Genomic DNA, 15,465 nt, shown 5'->3' with positions numbered 1-15,465 from the left:
CTGGGGGGGGGGGGGGGGGTGGGGGGGGGGTGGTGGTGGTGCTAAGGGACTAACTACACTGCACACACTGTGCCAGCTAATTTGCACCAAGTAAGCACAGAATAGGCCAGGACCCAAAAAGCACATACTACACTGAAGGAAGGGAAAATAATTTGTTATATTAGTGCTAAGTCATTAAAATGTAGAGCACAACAACACAGTAACGGGCCCTTCGGCCCACAACGTCAGTGCTGAACACAGTGCCAAATTGAGTCCAAATGAAGAGCCTCAACCCAAAATGCTGACCATCGATTTCTTTCCATTGAAGTTGCCTGACCTGCTGAGTTTCACCAGCATCTTGCACGGTGCTCCACATTCCAGCATCTGTAGTCTCTTGTGAGTAACCTTCTGCCTGCAAAAGGCATACCCCTCCATTCCCTGCACATTCAGGTGTCTATCTAAAACACCACTATCATATCTGCTTTCACCATTACCCCGGGCCGCTCCGTCCACCACCTATCACTCTTGGTGTATATCCTTTAAATTTTCACTCTCATTATCTTAAATGCATGTCTATAAGAACTAGGAGCAGAATTCAGTCATTTGGCCCATCAACTCTGCTCCACCATTCAATCATGGCTGATTTATTATCCCTCTCAACCCCATTCTCCTGCCTTCTCCCCATAACTTTCAACACAAGAACCTATCAACCTCTGCCTTAAATATACCCAACGTCCTCTAGCTCGAGCAAATTTAATGAACATACCTCCATTTATTTACAAGCAACTTTGAATATCCTCACGTAGAATGCTCAAAGTAAATTTGCCAGTGGAAGATCTTTAGCAAGTTTGCTACTGGTTTAAGTTCCTTTCCTCCAGTGTTCCAAGCTCTACCATGAGGCAATCCAGATACTTGTAAATTCTCTCAACCACTAAACACACTTCAGTTTATCATCTGCTGCTTCCTCCGTCGTTGACCAAATGAATGTAAGAACACAGAATATAGAAATGTTTGGTAGTGTACAGGCCCTTCAGCCCACAATGTTGTGGCTACTTTTAATCTACTCAAAGGTCAATCTAACCCTTCCCTCCCAGGTAGCCCTCCATTTTTCTTCATTCATGTGCCTATCTAAGATTCTCTTAATTATCCCTAATGTATCTGCCTCTACCAAGCAGCATGTTCCAAGCCCTGACCACTCTGTGTAAAAAAAACTTACCACTGATATTCCTCCTGCCTAAATGCCTAAAAATGCCTCCAAATGCCTAAAATTATGCCCCTCATACGTGTCATTTTCGTCCTGGGATCTACACCCCTTTTCATCATGTACAGTTCTATGACATCACTCTTATCCTCTTCCTCTCCAAAGAGAAAAGTACCAGCTTGCCAAGCCTATCCTCACAAGGATTCCTTGTAAACTTTCTCTTTCACCACCTACAAAGAATGGGAAGAAGTGGAACCTTGGACCATTTTTCATCAATTTCCCACAGATCCACACTCAGAGCATGAAGAACTATTTCTCTTTGACCACAAGGCTCTGTGTGATATTGGCAATTCATCACAAACAATGGAAGATTCCCAGGTTTTTCTACTCAAGATCCATGAGCGTTCAATTTTAACGGCCATCAAATTGGTTGAGAGGCTGTATAACACTCTGCCCATCAGAAGGAGTTGGTCTCTGGGGTGAGAGAAGCGGAGAACAAAACTCTTCCAGTTTATAGGGATAGGCGACCTCATCTGAATGAACTCTTCTCTAGTTATTGCCTACCCGCACTGGACTTTCTTTGTAGCTGTTACACTTTATTTTGAACTGTTATTGTTTTAACTTGTTCTAGTGCACTGCGCAATGATCTGATCCGTATGAACAGTCAAGCTTTTCACTGCATCTCAACAATATTAAACCAACCTCAACTATTTGCTCTGAGCTCCCATATCAGCAAATCAAGAAACATGAAAATATTCAGAAGAGAGAGCATTGGGAGATATCCTCCCATCAACAACTCTAACTTCAAATGGAACTCTAGACATTCTGCTTGTGAGGTTGATTCAAAGATGTGATTGACCCAACAAATAACGAACTAGGGTTTTTCTCTTTGGAGTGAAGGAGGATGAAAGATGACTTGATAGAGGTGTACAAGATGATAAAGTGGCACAGATCAAGTGGATGGCCAGAGACATTTCCCCAGTTTGGAAATGGCTATTACCAGAGAGCCTAATTTTAAGGTGATTGGAGGAAGTATGGGAGAATATCAGGGTTTTCTTTTGCACGGAAAGTGGTGTTACAGGCAAGTATATTAGGGGCTTTTGAGAAACTCTTAGGTAGGCACATGGACAATAGTAAAATGGAGGACGATGTCAGAGGAAATTGTTAGATTGACATTATAGTAAGTAAAAGGGTTGGCACAACATCGGGGGGCCAAAGACTCTCTACAATGCTGTCGTGTTCTATGTTCTACATTACCTTCTGTAAATTTCAAAGTCAAACACATCAATATTTTTGGAAATTATTTTTGAAGTCACATGGAGCACTTTGGACACTAAGTCCTGGTTTCCACCAATGAGAAAAGAAACTAGTAGCACACTAAATCTTACTCTGTTTGCTGAGATGCTGATGCTTTGAGTCTAGTCTGTACCATTCGGAATACATATAACAATTGCTATACATAAATAAATCTTGGAGTCCATTACATTTCAACTGTTATTTGGTCAAGGTGATTGCAAATTCCTGTCTCCAAGCCAAAGTAAAAAATTTTTGCAAAAACAATATAATTAATAGTTTGGAAGCCTTAAACTGCAAGACAGGTTTAGACAAACAGAAATGTTTAAGGTTAATTGCTCTAATTAAGGTAAGTGGGGCAGGATTCACCTTTTGACACTCAGAGTCAGCAAACACTCGAGGGTGAGGACATCTTGAAAGCCATTAACCTGAGATGCCGTTGCTTCTCTTCCCACAGTTCCTGACTGACTTGCTGAGTATCTCTGCCATTTTCCATTTTAATATCACTGCTTGATTCAGCCCAAGTGGGTTTGCAACTGGTTCAACTTCCTTTTATTCACCACCAATGCTCAAAAATCTTGCTTTCTGTGAAACACCCCTGGGTCTTAGGAGATTAACAGAAATTTTGTGCAGATGGAGCTTAAAAATTAGATTTAGCTTGCTCCACGTTGAGGTTACATTGTAGATCTGACAGAGGTCCTAGAACAATGTTCAGGACAATGAAAAGAATAGAGAATGCATTGCTTAGAAACATTCAAAGCACCTTTTTGCATCCAACAGTGACTGCTTTCAATGTGGATAGTTGGTAGTCACACCACAGAGCAAGATACCACAAACAATGCAACAAACACTGCAGATTATGTTTAGAGAGTGCATTGGTACAGAATGGGCATCATAACACCTTAAATCATAGGAGCAGAATTAGGCCATTCAGCCCATTGAATCTGCTCTGACACAAAGCTTTTTATTTGTAAAAGGTGGAAGAGGGCCTGTGAGCCCCGAGGTTTAAACCAAGAGGAAGGAGGTATAGAAAAGGAGAGAGACAAAAGACATACCAGAGAAAGGTAAAGAGGTAATGATGACACTTTACTATTGGGAGAGTGAATGTGTGTTAACATCTTGAGTTGGACATACATTACAAGCTTTTTACTGTATCTTGGTAAGTGACAGTAATAAATTAATACCATTCCTTCATCAGGGCATCCAGAAGTGCCTTACCTAATTTCACTGAGGGAGTGTCGTCACCTACAGTGGATCATCACTAGGTTGTCATGGGAACTAGGGATTAACCATAAATGCTGGCCTTTACCAGCGATGCTGACATCTCAGCATACAGGGCCACGCAGACTGCAGGACATGGCTGGGGTTGGCTGGTGGACGGACTTGGAAGAGAAAGGGTTTTTTAATTCAGTGTAAATATGGCGAGCACATAACGCCGGGAAAAATGGAGGTCGATAATGACAGCACAACATCAGGCAGGGAGTGAGCAAGAGAGCTCCAGCACAAAGTGGGTCACCAAGGATGAGGATCAGGTGACCACTGAGAAGGTCCATGGGCCTAAATGATGGTAAATGGGACTGCTGCAGATGGGCAAACAGGTTGTTCTGAACATGGTGGGCCTAACAGACTGTTTCTTAAAGACTCCAAGGAAGATTTTGAGATGGAAGGCAGTGAAAGAATGGACTCTTAAATAAATAAGTACTTTTGCTAGGGGTAATATTAGTTTATGTATCATGTGTATGAGTTATAAGCACTGTGTCGTGCACCTTGGTCCGGAGGAACTTTGGTATAATACATGTGTACTATTAAATGACAATGAACTGAATTTGAACTTGAGCTTAGAATCATTAAAATTGGAGACAAGCAAGAGGTTAGAATTACTCAGAACATAGAAGTCTCAGAGGATTACTACACAGCGACAGAAGATAGCAACATTGGATTCGAAATGGAGGCTATTTGAAGAGGGACAAAGAAACCACAAACTTGTGCGCTGGGAGGATTCAGATGGACCCAGACAAAAAGCAATATCAATGTTAAAAATAGAACGGGTCACAAGAGAAAATATCTTCACTCACAGGTTTCCAATCAATGTCACATGCTGCGATATCAGATTTGCAAGTTACAACACTATCGCTGTTCAGCTACAATGTTCAGTTGTTTTTGGTCAGACAAGATACCCTGCAGGGAGACTGTTTTCCAAGAATCCTGAGTGACCAAAATAAGACTGTCTTCATATAAATTCTGTCCCAAAGTTGTGACTCCAACAACGGTAGTTGGAAGGATTTTATTTCAAGTAATTCGAGATACAAAAGAGGAAAAATTGGAGTTGTGAATTCCTTGTTCAAAAAGCATGTCAGTGCTATTTTAAATATGCTCTCTCTCCCTCTCAAGAAGGGTTATGGTGGTCAGAGGAACATAGTTACCATGGAAGTAAAATATCCCAAAATCACTATTGATTACTGAATTGTTTTCCATCATGGTACCTGGTTCTCCAGCTCTTAGGGCTTGCCGGAGGACAATCTATGGAATGTCTCCCAACCCAAGAATGGGAAGCATGACCTATGGTTGAGGTAAGAGCATCTTGCCGTGCTACACAATCAAAAAGTACTTCAGAGCAAAAAGGAAGACTGCTGTGCTCTGGAGCTTGCCGCAGAGAGCTGCAGTGAAGGCTCGCGTTTGCCACTGTGGGAGAGCACCGAGGACTGGCGCCACAGTAGCATAGTGGCTGGTGTCACGGTATTGCAGCTCCGGGCATCCTGCAGTTCGGAGTTCAATTCCGGCAGCGTTCTGAGAGGATTCTCTTCACGGCCTCCTGGTGGAATGTGTGGGTTTTCCCTGAGTGGCTCCAGTTTCCTCCCACGGTCGTAAGTAGCACCGGAGAGGCTAATCGGTCATTTCAACTTGTCCTGTGGTTAGGTTAGGGTTGCTGGGGCGACATGGCTCAAAGGGCCAGAAGGGCCTACTCTCACTGTATCGCTAAATAAACAACAAAAATTAAATTTACCAAGCTGATTTCAGGTGTGGTGGAAGTGCCAAATGAGGAAAGATTGACTCAACTAGGTTTGTATTCACCAGCGAGTTTATAAGGGGCGCTAAATTAAACAATATTGACAGGGCAGGACCGACAGGACAGGTTGAAGATGGTTGGCATCTTTAGACTGAGTTCTAAGAACTGAGATGCAGAGAAATTTCTACACTTAGAGGGTGGTGAAGGTGTAGAATTTGTCTAACATAGCACTGAAAACTTTACGAAGACCACCTCATCAAGACCCTTGAACATGATTTGTCTTCCTAGAGTTTCTCTATGACTTTAATAATATACTCTACACCGTTTTGTCCCTTTTTGTGCTGTCTCAATGAACTTAGGTTTGGGAAATGATCTGTCTGGATGACATGCCAACAAAAGATTTTTGCTGTTATATGAGACAATAATAAACTAATTATCAATTAATTAATAGTACAGGGAAATAATAGGAATATAATCAGAATGAGAATTATTATCACTCATGTCGTGAAATTTGTTGTTTTATTACTGCAGTACAGTGTAATACATTAAAAAATTCTATAAGTCACAGCATGGAATATATAATAAACTAAATAAGCAGTGCAAAAAGAGAGCAATATAGTGCAGGAGTGTTCTTGTGCCATTCAGAAATCTGTTGGCGGTGGGGAAGAAGCTGTTCCTAAAAGGTTGAGTGTGCAACTTAAGGCTCCTGGACCTCCCCCCTGATGGTAGTAATGAGAGCTTGTCCAGGATGGTGGGATAGGTGGTGAAACATGATCATATCAAAAAGCAGAGCAAGTTCAAACGGCCTACTGCAGCTCCTACGTTTCACGTTTCATTGAAATGGTACACATGCTCAGCTCCCACTTACTATAAGAGGTCAACAACTTGCCCTTTCTGGCTTACTGGCAAAAGATAAACAGATACCAGGAGAACTTTCAAGCAGATAATACCCTTCCAGGAATTCAGACACCAAATTAAGAAAAGGTGTAGTTCTCTTAACAATCTCAAATATGCATTTAAATAAGAAGCCCGACACAGTTTGCACCCATCTCCCTCCTTGGAACACAGAAGATGGATGTATCTACCATGAACTGGTACACATACATCTGTGTTAGAGTTTGTTAGTCCAGACTTGATCACTTACGAAGAAGCACAAAGTGTCCAAACACCATTCCAGAACCAGAACATTTTGCTCACTACCACGCCAACAGGCAGCTCCACTGCCAGGTGCACGATCTTTCCTTTTTGAATTAAATTCCTATTTACCTGATCAAGCCGAATCGAAGCGCGTCCATGTCGTATTTCAATCTAGAAAGGAAGAGTTCGCTCTCCGCCTGCATCACTGAAAATCTCATTACAGTTTGTGGGGCCTCGCAGCGTGAAAGTGCATCAAAAGCAAAAAAAACACGTTCAATCAGCAAGATAATCTCTGAGATTCTAGTAAGAGTGGAAGGGAAGTTAAGAATAAAAAAAAAACTATGGCATAAAGACATTTCTTCAAAGGTTGTGGTGGTATTTTTCTGCTGACGCACAATAACCAAGAGATGACATTTTGTTACAGCCTGCTCTCACTCTTCGCTCCGCCCTACAATTCCGATTGACCAGAGATACTGGAATAGGTGCAGCCTCATTAGACATCCATCCGTCTCTCTCGAAGCATCTACATTGACTATAAATAACCTTCTGCAAATACTTCTCTCAAACACAATTAATTATCATTGCTGTTATTCTTCAGATACCCTTGCTACTGGCAGGCAACGCTCTCTCTCTCTCTCTCTCTCTGTATGCTTTGAGTGGAGCCACAGTACTCCTGTTTCCATCTCTTTGTTTCGTGGGACTTGTCGACAGATTTATAAGTTGACAACTGGATTTGATGGGCTGAACCAGGGAGTGGGTTGTTGGTTTTTAGAGCGAGAACAAAGAGAAGTTCCAGCAGGGTATGCTTCACTGCTTCTGTTGATGATGACACACAAGTATGCGAAAGACTGTGTTAACCTCAGTTCGAGGGATCTTGCATGAAAAGGCCTGATAAAGGTTGGTCTGCAAGGTTCTCCCTGGCCTGACAGCTCAATGGATGAATGACAATATACTTGTCTCAAAATATTCCACAGTGCCTCAGGTATGAGACACTGAGCTAGTCTGGGTTGGGTTGTGCAAGGTCAAATCTATCATAGTTGTTCTTGTTCAATGCTGGCCTCTATCCACCCAATGTCATCAACTCCCCCATGGTTCCACAACTGTCCTTCCAGAGAAAGTAGCAATTTTGTGACCTAAGTAAAGATACAATGAACTGTTGCCTCCTACTGAATTTTTTTCCAAACTTAAAATCAAAATGAACTCGCCTTCTTTCCATCATCTTCGAATGCAAACCTCATATTGTGTCATAGAGTCACAGAAAAGTACAGCACAGGACCAGGCCCTTCGGCCCATCTAGTATGTGCTGAACCATTTAAACTGCCTACTTCCATTGATCTGCATCAGGACCATAGCACTCCATACCGCTATCATCCATGTACCTATCTAAACTTCTCTTAAATGTTCAAATCGAGCTGGCATGCACCAATTGCACTGGCGACTCATTCCACACTCTCCCAACCTTTGCAATGAAGATTTTCCCCTCATGTTCCCCTTAAACTTGTCACCTTTCACTCTTAACCCATGACCCCTGGTTGAGGTCCCACCTAACCAGCTTGCATTTACCCTACCTATACCCCTCATAATTTTGCATACCTCTATTAAGTCTCCTCTCAATTTTTTACGTTCCAAAGAATAAAGTCGTATCCTGTCACCCAGTATTTCTCCCCTCCTCTCAACCATCTTCCCCCTCATCTGATGTCACCTATCACTTGCTAGCGTATTATCCTTTCCCTTCCCCCAACCTCCTTATTCTGGCTTCTTCTCCCTTCCCTTCCAGTCCTGATCTCAGTCCAAAACACTGACTGTTTATTCCTCGCCGTAGTTGCCGCTTGTCCTGATGAGTTCCATCATTTCTTGCTCTGGGTTTCCAGCACCTGCAGAATCTCTTGTGTTGGGAGGTGACTCAATGCTTTTACTTATAGTAAAACTAGTCAATGGAATAGAACAGTCCCTGACTAGAGTAGGTGTAGGCGTGAGACACCTCCTCGGAGCAAGAAAGAAGGCTCTGCCACTACTGAATAAGGAAAGAAATTGACAGAGACTTTTGTAGGTGTGGCATTGGCACGCTGCTCTCCGTGGCTTGGTTAACATGGAAACAATGCTGAAGTCATTCACCCCCCCAACTTTCCTCTGTTCATTTTTATCTTAACACACAGACTGGTCACTTGTGTCGTTATTCCGTAGCAGAATAAATAAGGCAAAAAAAGTTTGGTGAAGGTGGAACTGCATCACAGTAGAAGCTGGACTAATTCTGAACTACAACCTCTGGAATTCTGTTGTCAGGTTTCCCTCCTACCCCAGCCAGAGGCAAATAGTTTATCAAATTAGATGCAATAAATATTACGTATTTTTCTTTGTTTTCTGTGATGCCCAACATAAAGTTAAGAATGTACAAAAGAGCCAAAATGGAAACATTAGCTCTACGCCAAGAACCACAAATATTTCTGAGCTCCAGGTAACTTTCCCAGCACCCTCCCTCCTTCCTCTCTGGATCCGGAGACAACTGAGTGGAGGCTGATCAGATATTTGCTGACCAATACCCGCAATGCCTTTACGAGATGGGCGACCCCAGCCATTATCAATACTCTCCGGAGACTCTCTGCCTGGCGTCAGTGGTGGCATTAACAGGACTTGTGATAGGCACCAGCTGCTACAACAGGGTGACCAAAACTGCACACGGTGCTTCAAGTGCCAACTCACACTTGACTTGTACAACAGCAGCATAATGTCCCAACTCCTATACTCGAAGCCCTGACTGATGAAAACCAGCATGCTAACCACCTCTTTCACAACCCTGTTCACCTGTGACGCCACCTTCAATGAACTTACACTCCTAACTCCCTCTGTTCCACTACACTCCCTAGCATCTTACTATTCACATTGCAAGCCCTATGCTAGTTTGACTCGATGGGCAGAATGGCCTAATTCTGCACCTACATCTGATGGTGTTGACAAGGCAGGCTAAAGTACTAAAACAAAACTCCAGACTCATCAAGTTTAAAGTCCATTACCCCACGCATTTCGCATGTAATTTAAATAAGATACTTGTGAATGAAAACTTGTACTTAATACTTGTATGTGAAGAAACAATAAATAGGCAAGAGATCTGGTAAATTCCACAGGGAGGTTTACAGCCACTGTTTCTTTTCTAGGCCCAATTAAGAACAATGCGGGTCAATGCGAGCTATTCTAACAGACTGAAGCAATACCAATGCACCTAGAGTGGCGCTCAAATGTCAAATGACTCTGCACACTAGATACTGTTCACAGTCCAGTGACTGAAGTGGAAGATTTGATTGCTTGACGACTGAGGTGAGTTCTTTCCCCTTGCAGTCAACTCTGTCATTGGGGGGGGGGGAGGGGGCGAGACAATTGACTTCTCCCCATGCTAAGTTCTGATTGTTCCTTTTGTGTTCAGCTCTCAATACCTCTTTGGAAACTCTCTGAAAATAATACAAAGAACTTGGGCTTATTTTTGGAACGGTTTAATTATTGCATTAGCGAAGGGTTCCATATCTCAATGAGCATTTCAACCTTCTGTTGTCACATTTGTAAATAAACATGTGATTAGCTTGGCCTAAAAGGTTTTGACAGATAGGAGGTTAGAAATAGTTTGTGCGACAGAAGTCAGGAATCTTCCAACGATCGTATTTGTTAATAAATCCAATCACTGACTGAGCTTGATAGTTCTTGACAGAGTATTCAAAATGGGCATGAAACAGCTCCGACTGTGTTAACAGACAATAAAAATTGTTGCTTGCAATGTGACAAAGCTTATTTAAAGTTCAAAAATTCAAAGTAAATTTTATTGTAAAAGTGGACATGTGCCTCCATATATGATCCCGAGATTCATTTTCTTGCGGGCATTCACAACAAACACAAAGAAATACAACAGAATCAATGAAGATCAATCGAATGGGGCACCGTGGAGGGGATGGAAATAATATTGGGAATATGAGTGGTAGGGTCTTGAAAGCTTAATCAATTCAGTGATGGGCCAAGTGAAGTTATCCACTCTGGTTCAGGAACCTGATTGTTCAGGGGTTTGAACTGTTCCTGAACCTGGTGCTGTGGGACCTAAGGCTCCTGTACCTCCTTCCTGATGGCAGGAGTGAGAAGAGAGCATGGCCTGGATGGTGAGGATCCTTAAGACACAAAACAACCTGCCAATTTTGCTTCGTAAGTGTTACTTGTGAATGATAACTGAAAATCAATAGTTCAATACCAAATCTGCATGAGAAGAACCTTATCAATTGCTGTGTGGCTTTATTGGTTTATTCCACACACCTTCTTGGCACAGTGTGGTCAATTAAACGACATGATCAAGCAGAAGTTAGCAAATGCAGTCACGCCCCCTGAAGCTGGTCAGGGCGCCAGAGACCTAACTGGAGTTTGGAGGGAGGTACAAAGTTTGCTCTACACACTGTGGCTGGTTTGACCCAGTTATAGACTGTGCACCTGGATCGCGGTCTGTGCCAAACCAGCTTTGTTACACAGTCATTTTTCACAGGCCCTTCGTAAACAAATCTTCTTACCCAGCTAACATCCTGGAATTCTTTTGAATGCCCATTCTTGTCAGGGTACCTCCCATCCTGTGCAGGCTGCACGTCAGAAAGTATCGTTCTTTACTCCAGAGAAAAACTCCTGCCAATGCCAAGTATGTGGACCTATAAATAGTTACATGCTCACGCTGGGCACAAGGCCAGGAATCAACCCCATGCCTGTAGAGACACTCTTGATATGGCTCTCAATGTAACAAGGTTGCTATTCAGATTACAGAGCTCTTTCCTTTTCACTTTAGACCAAATGCTAAAGTCTATGATAACATTTCCTTAATTAAAGCCTTTGATGCTGGCTGTAAAACATACACCAAGCCAGATTGTCAAGTAAACTGCCATTTCAGACGCTCCTTGTGATCTTGCAGTGAAGCAGATGCCTCGCAGTTCCACGAATGGGGCTCAGTCAATGCTATCGATGTGGAGTTTGAAATCATAAACACAAGAGGTTCTGCATATTCTGCAGACCCAGAGTAACACACACAAAATGCTGGAGGAACGAGATGGCCTGTTTCCGTGCTGCAAATTGTTATATAACTCAACAGGTCAGGCAGCATCTAGGGAAAGGAATGAACAGTTGACGATTCAGGCCGAGACACTTCACCAGCCCAAAGTATCGACTGTTTATTCCTCTTCATGGCTGACCTGCTGAGATCCTCCAGTACTCTCAATGTGGAGTTTTCCTACTGAGCCTGTGATACTCCAGCTGCCTCCCATGTGCCAAAAGCATGTTGGTAGGTAGGCCATTTACCTGCTCTAATGTTGGTGGGTAGCAGAAAAATTGGGTGATGAAGATACAGGAGGGGAGAGACAGGATCCCCACTATCCTCCTCATCTCATCTCACCTATCACCTGGTACACTTTCCCTACCTTCTAGTCTGACGTCTGTCTCCTCGTCTCCTTTCCTTTCCAGTGCTGATGACAGGTCTTGGCCTGGAACATTGACCGCTTACTCCTCTCCATAGACATTGCCTGACCAGCTAAGTTCTTCCAGCATTTTGTGTGTGTGTGTGTGTGTGTGTGCGCGTGTGTGTGTGCGTGTGTGTGTGCGTGCGCGTGTGTGTGTGTGCGTGTGTGTGGTTCAATATTTCCAGCACCTGCCGAATCTCCTGTGTTCATGATTAATGCAAGCGTGGGATTCATGTGGACCCAGAGGGCCGTTCCTGTGCTGTACGACTCTACAACGTCAATTTGAATTTAGCGCGAAGTTTGATCAGTGGAAGTTATTTGTCCACTACTGTCATGCACACCAATAAAATGTCAAACTTTTCTTTTGTGCACCATCTAGAAGGATCATTCCATACAGAAGCTCCTCAAGAAAGGAAACAGAAAGCAGAATTTACTATTGCTTTTACAGAGAAAGTGCAACGCAAGCTGACAAATAAAGAGCAAAGGCCACAATTAAGGGTGGTGAATCTGTGGAGTTCATTGCCACAGATGGCTGTGGAGGCCAAGCCTTTGGACACAGTTAAAGCAGAGGGGGTACATTTAAAGCAGAGGTTAATAGGTTTTGATTTAGGAAAGGTGTCAACGGTTATGGGGAGAAGGCAGAAAAATGGTGTTGAGAGGAATAATTAATCAGCCACGATGAAATAGTGCCAGACTCAATGAGTTGAATGGTCTTACAGCCGTGTAACAATAGATAACGTTACACTAGATCTTTAAAGTAATACCATCCCACCAACTTTAAGGTAGCAACTTCCACACAAAGATGTGTATTGTGTTAAGTTTTCTGCATGTCAAAGTCTAAGTTAATGCATGGCAATATTTTATCTTTGGTTAAGTATTGTGCAATTTAAGTTAATACACAAACTATTTACTCGCAGGTCTTTATAACAATTTTGAACCCCTCCACTCCCCACCATCATCATCAAGCCCTTTAGGCAAGGTGACATCTCCCACAGGAATGCATCTCCAACGGGGCAAATAAACTTGACCTGATTAAACCTGTACTACGAAGAGTGGCAAAGTTCACTTCATATCCTCCAGTAATGAAAGAAAAACATGGCATGGAGCCACTGTAAAATGCTCTCATAAAGAGCATGAGCAAATCTGTATTCATGTTTTATTCTCTCAATGAATGCCAAAGCACTTCATGGCCAATTAATTACTTTTGAAATGTCGATCCTGTTCTGTCAGAAGCATAGCAACTAATTTGTACCCAGTGAGATCTCTCAAACCACAAGTGAGATAAATAATCAATCAAGTTACTTTTTGATAATGATTCAGCCTTGAATTTTACCCAGGACATTTAGGAAAACATTGATTACTGCTTTTATTTCCATTGGAATCGCCTATTAGGTAACTTAATATCGTCTGTAAAAACATTAACACCCTGGATTACTTGCTTATCCCAATCCAGATTTTAAGGTCTCTCTAACTTGTTATTTCATTGCTATTTACTTGCATTTGTACAGTTTGTTGTTCATTGATCCCATTTACAGTTACTGTTCCATAGATTTGCTAAGTACGCCCACAGGAGAAAAATATCTCAGGTTTGTATGTTGCGACATGTGTGCATGCTGATAAAAGATTTTTACTTTGAACTTTTGAATTTTGAGATTTTACCTTGAATATCTGCCAGTATTATCAATCCTGAATTAGAATTCTTCAGCAGCATCACAAAACCCATTCAATCCCACCTTGCTATTTTCTCAATGAGAATTAAACCCGGTGGAGACGCCACACTCTCTCACTAATACCACACAAACTTTCAAACAGAACTTTCAGAAAGTAAGTGAATAAATCAGGAAACTTTAATCAATCTCAGGAGAATTTGTAGTGGGATCCATCAGCCATTAAGAGCTGGCACAATCAGAATGGGCAGAATGGCCTCTATTCTGTGACAAAGATATATACTTAGAAGTATTTACTGAAAGAGGCACGTTTTTGTTACAGAAGTCACCTCTACTTCTGCAAATGCAAGCAGAGGAGTTGGGATAAAGCCAGAGATGTGATAATAATCGGCAACATGCACAGCATACAGTGCTTTGATAGAGCATCCAGCCCCTACAACTGTTACCACATTTTACTGTCTCACATTCTACATGTAAAATATATTGAAATGGGATTTTTTTTTGAGCCAATCCACAAATTATTGGGCATCATGTCCAATCAAAAGAAAAATTCCAAAATGTATGAACAATCCACTAAAAATCAAAAACCCAAATTGTGAGGCTGAAAAAGAATTCATCCCCTTTGTAATTACCATGCTAACCTTCGTTAGGTGCAATATTCCGTATTGCCTTAACAACTCACCCAATTTGTTCGTGTAGAGAATTGGAGGATCATTTGTTTTCAGTTAATTAATAAAAATAAATACTCCCTCTCTCTGTAGGGTCCAACATTTGCCAGATTTTCAACAGACTAGACTAAAATGAAGACTAAAGAGCATTCATGACGTCAAGGAAATGATAATGGAGAAGCACAAATCTGGGGAAGGGTACAAGGCCACTTGAAAAGCACTGAACATACCTTAGAGCTCCACACAGTCCAACATGAAAAAGTGCAAAAAAAAAAGAAACCATGGCCACACTACCCAAGACAGGACGCCCTTCTAAACTTAATTGCTGGAGAAGAACGGCACTTGGAAGAAAGGTTACTGTGATGCCAAGTCACTTCGAGTGAGCTGCAGAATTGAGTGGCTGCAACAAGAGATAAAGTTTATTATGCCACAGTCTCTAAGGCCTTGTACAAAAAGAGTATTTGTGGAAGAGTGGCATGGAAGAGGCCCTGGCTGAAAAGAAAGCTTATCTAATACAGCACATCAGACATATAGCAACATCCCTATTGTAAAGTATGATGGAGGTAGCAGCTATGGAGATGCTTTTCAGCAGCAGGAACTGAAAATCTGGCCAGGATTGATATGAAGACGAGTGCTGCTAAATACAGAGAGATCCTGGATAAAAACCAGCTAGGCTCTGCCAGAAGCCTTAAATTGGGGAGGAAGTTCATCAATGACCCAAAACACACTACAGAGCAATCATGGAGTGGCTTCAAATTAAGAAAAATGATGTCCTTGAGTAGCCCAGTCAGAGTCCCCAGGCAAGACCTCAAGATTGCTGCCCACTGCCGTTCCCCAACTAACCTGGCACAGCTTTAGCAAACCTGCAAGGAGGAATTGGTAAATCTTGCTCCATCACATTGTGTAAAGCTCATAGATACTCATCCAAAAGGACTACTGGCCACAATAGCTGAGAGAGGTGAGCAAAGGGGGATGAATACTTTGGAGCTGATGACATTTCAGTTTTTTAGTTTTTTCATGTTTCACAATTTTCTCTGTTTTTAAGGCT

General features: G+C 42.2%; 1 protein-coding gene across 5 annotated transcripts in view; it reads right to left on the bottom strand.

Moving 5' to 3' along the window:
* LOC132381048 (transcription factor SOX-13-like) overlaps positions 1 to 15,465 on the bottom strand; it is a 206,173-nt gene that overhangs the window by 64,640 nt on the left and 126,068 nt on the right. The gene's annotated exons all lie outside the window — the stretch shown is intronic.

The sequence above is a fragment of the Hypanus sabinus genome, chromosome 25 (genome assembly GCF_030144855.1).
Source record: "Hypanus sabinus isolate sHypSab1 chromosome 25, sHypSab1.hap1, whole genome shotgun sequence".
Classification (NCBI taxonomy): Eukaryota; Metazoa; Chordata; class Chondrichthyes; order Myliobatiformes; family Dasyatidae; genus Hypanus; species Hypanus sabinus.
This window is presented reverse-complemented; position numbering and strand designations above follow the sequence as displayed.